Source organism: Carlito syrichta, unplaced genomic scaffold, assembly GCF_000164805.1.
Source record: "Carlito syrichta isolate Samal-C Ts95f unplaced genomic scaffold, Tarsius_syrichta-2.0.1 Scaffold314830, whole genome shotgun sequence".
NCBI classification, from domain to species: domain Eukaryota; kingdom Metazoa; phylum Chordata; class Mammalia; order Primates; family Tarsiidae; genus Carlito; species Carlito syrichta.
This window is the reverse complement of record NW_007258926.1, coordinates 516992-525102: the sequence shown is the minus strand read 5'-3', so window position 1 is coordinate 525102 and position 8111 is coordinate 516992. Positions and strand designations below refer to the sequence as shown.

The 8111-nt window shown below is 43.1% G+C and overlaps 1 pseudogene; it reads left to right on the top strand.

Annotated features, from left to right (window-relative positions):
* The first annotated feature begins 3995 nt into the window (after positions 1-3995).
* LOC103274612 lies at positions 3996-4699 on the top strand (annotated as a pseudogene).
* The last annotated feature ends 3412 nt before the right edge of the window (positions 4700-8111 follow it).

Below are 8111 nucleotides of genomic sequence, written 5' to 3'. Positions count from 1 at the left end.
CATAACCATCACCACTATCTGTTTCTAAAACTTTTTCCGTTTCCTTAACAGAAACTCTGTACCCATTCATTAACAGTTCCTATTTCCCCTTCCTCCAGTCCCTGGTAGCTTCGGTTCTACTTTCTGTCTCTATGAATTGCCTATTTTAGATACTTTGGTTGAGTGAAATCATATACTATTTGTCCATTTATGTTTGGCTTATTTCACTCAGCATAACGTTCTTTTCTTTTCTTTTTTAAGTTGGAGTCTCACTCTGTCGCCCAGGCTGGAGTGCAGTGGCACACTCATGGCCACCCCAGTGTCAACCTGCTGGGCTCCAGTGATCCTTCTGCCTCAGCCTTCCAAGTAGCTGGAATTACGGGCATTCAATACCATGCCTGGCTAATTTTTGATTTATTGTAGAGACGAGGTCTCGCCAAGTTGCCTGGGCTGGTCTTGAACCTACGGACTCAGGCAATCCACTCACCTCGGCCTCCCAAAGTGCTGGGATTACAGGCTGAACCACCAAGCCCTACCAGCATAATGTTTTCAAGGTTCATCCTATCTTGTAGCATTCATCAGAATTTCATTCTTTTTATGACTGAATAATGTTCAATTTTATGTATATATCACATTTTGTTTATCCATCTATCTATTGATGGGCATTGAGTTGTTTTCACATTTTGGCTATTGTGAATAATGCTGCTGTGAACACTGTTGTACAAGTAACTGTCACTATTTTATGCAGTCTGTAGTGAATAGAAATGTAGTGGGCTGAATAATAACCCCTAAAGATATCAGTCCTAATTTCTGGAACCTGTGAATGTTAATTTGTATGGAAAAGAATTGGCAGATATTATTAAGCATTTTGAGATAGAGAGATTATCCTGGATTATCAAGGTGGGCCCTAAATGCAATCAAATGTATCCTTAATAGAAGAAAGGTTTGAACCCCACAGAAGAGAAGAAGGCAGTGTGACCATGGAGCCAGGGACTGAAATGATGTGGCCAAAAGCCAAGGAATGCTGGTAGCCATGAGAGGCTGGGAGAGGCAAGGGACAGATTCTCCCCTAGAGTTTTCAGAGTGAGCATGACCAGTGATACCGAATTGGATTTCTGGCCTCTAGAACTGTGAGTGAATAAGTCAGAGTTATTTTAAGTCAGCACATTTTTTTTTTGTCTTTTATTTTTTTTTTGAGTTGTAGTCTCACTCAGCTGCCCAGACTGGAGTGCAGTGGCATGCTCCCAGCCACCGCAGTCTCCACCTGCTGGGCTCTGGCGATCCTTCCGCCTCAGCCTTCCAAGTAGCTGGAACTACAGGTGCGTGCTACCATGCTCGGCTAATTTTTTGATTTATTGTAGAGATGAGGTCTCGCCAAGTTGCCCAGTTGGGTCTCGAACCCGCGGTCTCCGGCAATCCACTCACCTCGGCCTCTCAAAGTGATTACAGGCTGAGCCACCGAGCCCACCAAGCCAACACATTTGTTACAGCAGTCATAGAAAATAAATATAAGAACTGATAGAAATAATAAATATGAACTAAAAATTGTTAAATAAATCCATATTTTTAGGACAGAATGTAGATATGAAATTTGACCTGGGAAAATTTGACTTGATAGGAAAAAAGAGTCTTCAAGGTGATAGAAGCCATAGCCAATGATCAATTTTATTTTATTTTTTTTTTGAGTTGGAGTCTCACTGTGTTGCCCAGACTGGAGTGAAGTGGCCGCTCCCGGCCACCGCAGCCTCGACCTGCTGGTCTCTGGTGATCCTTCCGCCTCAGCCTTCCGAGTAGCCGGAATTACAGGCGTGCGCTACCACACCCGGCTAATTTTTTTGGATTTATTGTAGAGATGAGATCTCGCCTGCCCAGGTGGGTCTCGAACCCGCGGGCTCAGACAATCCACTTACCTCAGCCTCCGAAAGGCGCGGGATTACAGATTGAACCACTGAGCCCGGCCAATAATCAATTTTAAATGGACCAAAAAAAGATTGATTAATTTAGTCTTCTAGTTAAGTTGTTATGGGAAATCATTTATCGCAGTGAAAAATATTTTAATTAAAGTAAAAATGAAAAAAGTTGGAAATGGTTTCATTGTGCCATAAAGATAGTCAACCAAGGAATTAAATGGGCTTATTAGCTGCTCGGAGTGGGGGGCTGGTGGAATGTTTTGCCTTGAAATTTATTGATATCTGTGTAATCCTAAACAAAATGTTTGTGTTCATAAACACAGAGTCACAGCCTGGACAACATAGAGGGACCTCACCTCTATAAAAGAGAGAAAAATTAACCAGGTGCAGTGGCATGCACAGTCCTACCTCTGAGGCAGAAAGATTGCTTGAGCCCAGGATTCGAAGGCTGCAATGAGCTAAGATCACACCCCTCTACATCAGCCTGGATAAGAGTAAGACCTTGTCTTATTTTTTGTTTTTGAGTTGGAGTCTCACTCTGTCACCCAGATTGGAGTGCAATGGCTGCTCCTGGCTACTGCAGCCTCAACCTGCTGGGCTCCGGTGATCCTTCCGCCTCAGCCTTCCAAGTAGCTGGAACTACAGGTGCACACTACCACGCCTGGCTAATTCTTTATTTCTTGTAGAGATGAGGTCTCGCCAAGTTGCCCAGGCTGGTCTCGAACCCGTTGGCTCAGGCAATCCACTCACTTCAGCCTCCCAAAGCATGGGATTACAGGCTGAGCCACCGAGCCCAGCTAAGACCTTGTCTTAAAACAAAAACAACTACCCCCAACAGAGTCAAACGTCCTTAAGACCAAAATATCTTATGTCCTTTTCCTTATATCTTTGAGCTTGACTTACTTTCAGAAAACAAGAATCAGAATGTTTCTTCTGTGTGAGACTTTGATCCCAGGAATTTCCTTCTACTTAGAGACAGACCCATGACTGTATAGTTCTAGCATGTCCCAGAGGAAAGAATCCTTAGAGACAACTGTTGACTGAAACCTTTCATTTCACATATTAGGAAATTCAGGGCAGAAAAAGAAAAGAACTGCTCCAAAATAACCCAGTAAATAAGAGTTTCCCCCGAATTATTGAACTCTTCCCACCAATGTCAATTTCTGTCAGCTTCTCAGTGGCAGTTTGGCTCTTGTATGAGGGAGAGAATTTGGGGGTCCCCGAAAACCTGTCTCATGTCAAGCTTTGGGCTGACACCCTGAACCAATTGATTCCGCTCTAAGATTTGCACTGGCCTCCAAGGGCTCCAGCTGTTCCTTCCACATACCTTCTGCCATGCCCTCTAAGATAGGTCTAGTGCTGTTTCTGGAGTCATTAGAAGTGCCCTCCTGCTGGCTTTCTATTTCAACCAGACACTACAATGGTCTTTCTTTATTAAATACTAAATTTAAAAATTATTGAGCCAGGCACAGTGGCTCATGCCTATAATCCCAGCCACTCAGGAGGCTGAGGCAGGAGGATCACTGGAGGCCAGGAATTTGAGACCAGCCTGGGCAACATAGTGAGACCTGGTCTCTACTAACAATTTAAAAACCTAACCCAGTGTGGTGGCACACTTATTGTCCCAGCTACTCGGGAGGCCACTGCACTCCAGCCTGGGCAACAGAGACCCCAATTCTAAAAAAAAAAAAAAAAAAGAGCTGGGCTCGGTGGCTCAGCCTGTAATCCCGTGCCTTGGGAGACTGAGGTGAGTGGATTGCCTGAGCCCTCAGGTTCAGGACCCGCCTGGGCAACTTGGCGAGACCTCATCTCTTCAATAAAGCAAAAATTAGCCGGGCATGGTAGCGCGCGCCTGTAGTTCCAGCTACTTGGAAGGCTGAGGCGGAAGGATCGCCGGAGCCCAACAGGTTGAGGCTGCGGTGACCAGGAGCGGCCACTGCACTCCAGTCTGGGCGACAGAGTGAGACTCCGATTCAAAAAAAAAGAATTATTACAAAAATAACTCAGATATATAAAAAATATAATACCTATCATTTCATACTCATTAAGATGACTATAATCGGTGCGTGCGTGCTGGCATGCCCACTACAGTCTGGTCCAGGTTTTTAACAAATAGAACAAAAATGGCTTCCAAAAGAGCTCTGGTCATCTTGGCTAAGGGAGCGGAGGAAATGGAGACTGTCATCCCTGTAGATGTCATGAGACGAGCTGGGATTAAGATCACTGTTGCGGGCCTGACTGGAAAAGACCCAGTGCAGTGCAGCTGTGATGTTGTCATCTGTCCTGATGCCAGTCTTGAAGATGCAAAAAAGCAGGGACCATATGATGTGGTGGTTCTTCCAGGAGGTAACCTGGGTGCACAGAGTTTGTCTGAGTCTGCAGCCGTGAAGGAGGTCCTCAAGGAGCAAGAGAGCAGGAAGGGGCTCATAGTGGCCACCTGCGCAGGTCCTACTGCTCTGCTGGCTCATGAAATAGGTTTTGGAAGCAAAGTTACAACACACCCACTTGCTAAAGACAAGATGATGAATGGAAGTCACTATAGCTACTCTGAGAACTGCGTGGAAAAGGATGGCCTGATCCTCACCAGCCGTGGACCTGGGACCAGCTTCGAGTTTGCACTGGCCATCATCGAGTCCCTGTGTGGCAAGGAGGTGGCAGCACAAGTGAAGGCCCACTGGTCCTTAAAGACTAGAGCAGGGAATGCACTGCCCGGCAGAGAAGTGTCCGTCGGCGCCATGCTCGCTGTCCATGCGGGAGTGGCAGTCACTCAGAGGCCGCCTTGCCGCTGCTGCTGTGAAGTGTGGCTGTAGAGTAGCAGCTGCCAGGGGCTTCTCCACCCACAGGTTGTGTCTGTACATTTCTGAGCCTTGTTTGCACAATAAGCAGGTCATTTAGCAAACTAAAAAAAAAGATGACTATAATCAAAAGAAGAGACAATAAGCCAGGAGTGGTGGCTCATGCCTGTAATCCCAGCACTTTGGGAAGCTAAGGTGAGAGGATTGCCTGAGCCTAAGGGCTCGAGATCAACCTGGGCAACTTGGTGAAACCTTGTCTCTACAATAAATCAAAAAATTAGCTGAGCATGATGGCACACGCCTATAGTTCCAGATACCTGGAAGGCTGAGGTGAGAGGATTGCCTGAGCCCAGAAGGTTGAGGCTATGGTGACTGTGAGCGTGCCACTGCACTCCAACCTGGGCGACAGAGTGAGACCCTGACTCAAAAAAAAAGAAGAGACAATAACAAGTGTTGATGAAGATGTGGAGAAATCGAACCCTCATATATTGCTGATAGGACTATAAAATGGTGTAGCTACTTTGGAAGTTCCTCGAAAAGTAAAACATAGAGTTACCATATGATCCCCAGAAATCCCACTGCTAGGTATATAGCCAAGAGAAATGAAATATATATTCACATAAAACTGGGTACATGAATGTTCATAATATCATCATTTGTAAAGCAACAACTAGAAACAACCCAAATGTTCATTAGCTAATGAATGGATAAACAAAATGTGGTCTATCCATATAATGAAATATTATTCAACCATAAAAAGGCATAATGTACTGATACAAGATACAACATGGATGAATCTTGAGAATCATATGCTATGTGAAAGAAGCCAGTCACAAAATAACATATATGATCCATTTAAGTGAATCAATCAAGACAGAGAGTAGATTAGTGTTTGCTAAGGGATAGTAGGAGGGTGGAATGGGGAGTGACTGATAATGGGCATAAGATTTCTTTTTTGGATGATGAAATGTTCTGGAATTAGAGAGTGGCGATGGTTGCTCAATTTTGTGAATATACTGAAAACCACTAAATTGTACATTTTAAAATGATGCATTTTGTGATATGTTAATTATATCTCAAGAAAAAATATAGCATATATTAGTGGGCACCATGAACATATCGCTCAATTTAAGGGAAAAAAACAGTTACAAATACAATCGCTATTTCCTGTGTATCTTTCTTCCATCCTGTTTACCTCCCACTCCACTCAGCAGTATCTACTACCCAGAAAGTTGGTATTTATCATGGCAATTGTCTTAGTTCATTTGGGTTGTTATAACAAAATATCTTAGAGCAAGTATCTTATAAACAGCAGAAATGTATTTCTTGCAGTTCTGGAGGCTGAGAAGACCAAGATTGAGAAGGTGGTGATATCTTTCTCATAGTCTGCACCTTCTTGCTGTGTGCTCACATGGAAGAAAGGGCTCTCTTTTATAAGAGCACTAATCCCATTCATGAGGGCACCTAATTATCTTCCAAAGCCTTCATCTTCTAATACTATCACATTGGAAATTAGGTTTCAACATATGAATTCTGGTGGGATACATTCAGAACATAGCAGCAATAAATGTCTTTATAACTTTTGCTATGTGTATGGGTATCCCTAAACAATATGTCCTGTTGCTTTGTATGTTTTTAAGCTTAATATAAATTATATGTTACATTCTTTGCAATATATTTTTTTCTACCAACATTATGTTTTTTAGAATTAGCCATATTCCTACATCTTATTGCTGTGTAATATTTCATTATATGAATATACTACAATTTATTTTCTCTATTTACCTATTGGTGGACATTTAGTTTGTTTTCAGTTTTCAGTACTACAAACAATAACTTCAAAGAACATCTCAGACATGTCTTCTTTTGCACACGTTCCAGAACTCCCCAGGTTTATGTCCAGGAGCAGAGTTAAAAGCCTGCACATCTTCCACTTCATTAGACATTGCCACAAGTCTGTTACTAGTGAGGGGGAGTATTTTCATGTTTATTGGCCATTCATAGTTCTGTGAATTTCTTGCTCACATCCTTTGTCCATTTATCTGATAATAATTGTTAGAAATTCTTTATATATTTTTGAATTCTTATCCTTTGCCAGTCAAATGCATTTTAGCTATTTTCTCCCAGTTACTGGCTTATCTTTTTCCTTCCTTTGTGGCATATTTTGATGCACAGAATTTCTATATTTAATAAAGTTGACTATATCAATTCTTTATATTTTTATTTTTTTATTTTATTTTTTGAGTTGGAGTCTCACTCTGTCGCCCAGACTGGAGTGCAGTGGCATGCTCCTGGCCACCGCAGCCTTGACCTGCTGGGCTCCAGCGATCCTTCCACCTCAGCCTTCCGAGTAGCTGGAACTACAGGTGCGCGCTACCACGCCCGGCTAATTTTTTTGATTTATTGTAGAGATGAGGTCTCGTCAAGTTGCCCAGGCAGATCTCGAACCCGCGGGCTCAGGCAATTCACTCACCTCAGCCTCCCAAAGCGCGGGATTACAGGCTGAGCCACTGAGCCCGGCCTATTTTTTTTATTTTTTGAGTCGGGGGCTCACTCTGTCACCCAGACTGGAGGGCAGTGGCACAATCATGACTCACCGCAGCCTCGACCTCCTGGGCTCCAGTGATCCTTCCACCTCAGCCTTCCAAGTAGTTGAGACTACAGGTACGTGCCACCATGACTGGCTAATTTTTTTTTTTTTTGTAGAGATGAGGTCTCACTATGTTGCCTAGGCTGGTCTCGAACTCCTGAGGTCAAGTAGATCCTCCTGCCTCGGCCACCCAAAGTGCTGAGATTATAGCTTTGAGCCATCATGCCCAACCTCAGTTCTTTTCATTTTTAATTTGTGTAATGGTTAATGTTATGTGTCAGCTTGACTAGGCCATGGGGTGATATTTAGTTAAACATTATTTGGGTGTGTCTGTGAGGGTGTTCCTGGATGAGATTAACATTTAAATCTGTAGACTAGGTAAAGTAGAGTGCCCTCCCCAAGTGGGTGGGCCTTACCCAATCCAATGAAAGCCTGAATAAAACACAAAGGTGGAGTAAGGGATAATTCTTTTTCTCCATCTGACTGTGTTCAAGCTGGAACATTGATCTCCTCCTGTCTTTGGACTTTTGCTTGAACTTAAACTTAAACCATTGGCTCTCCTGAGTCTCCAATTTGCTGACTGCAGATCTTGGGACTCCTCAGTCTCCATATCCACAGAAGCCAGTTTCTCAAAATAAGTCAATCTTTTTTTCTCTCTCTGTCTCTTATATATAATATATATTCCAATGGTTTTGTTTCTCTGGAGAACTCAGACTAATATAATTTGTGATTTTTTAACAGTAGGATTTATTAAGAAGATAGAAAAGCTCCCACAGTGGGAGGGGACCTGAAAGAGATTGCCCGTGATTTTTTGTGTGTGTCTCATTGAAGAAATAT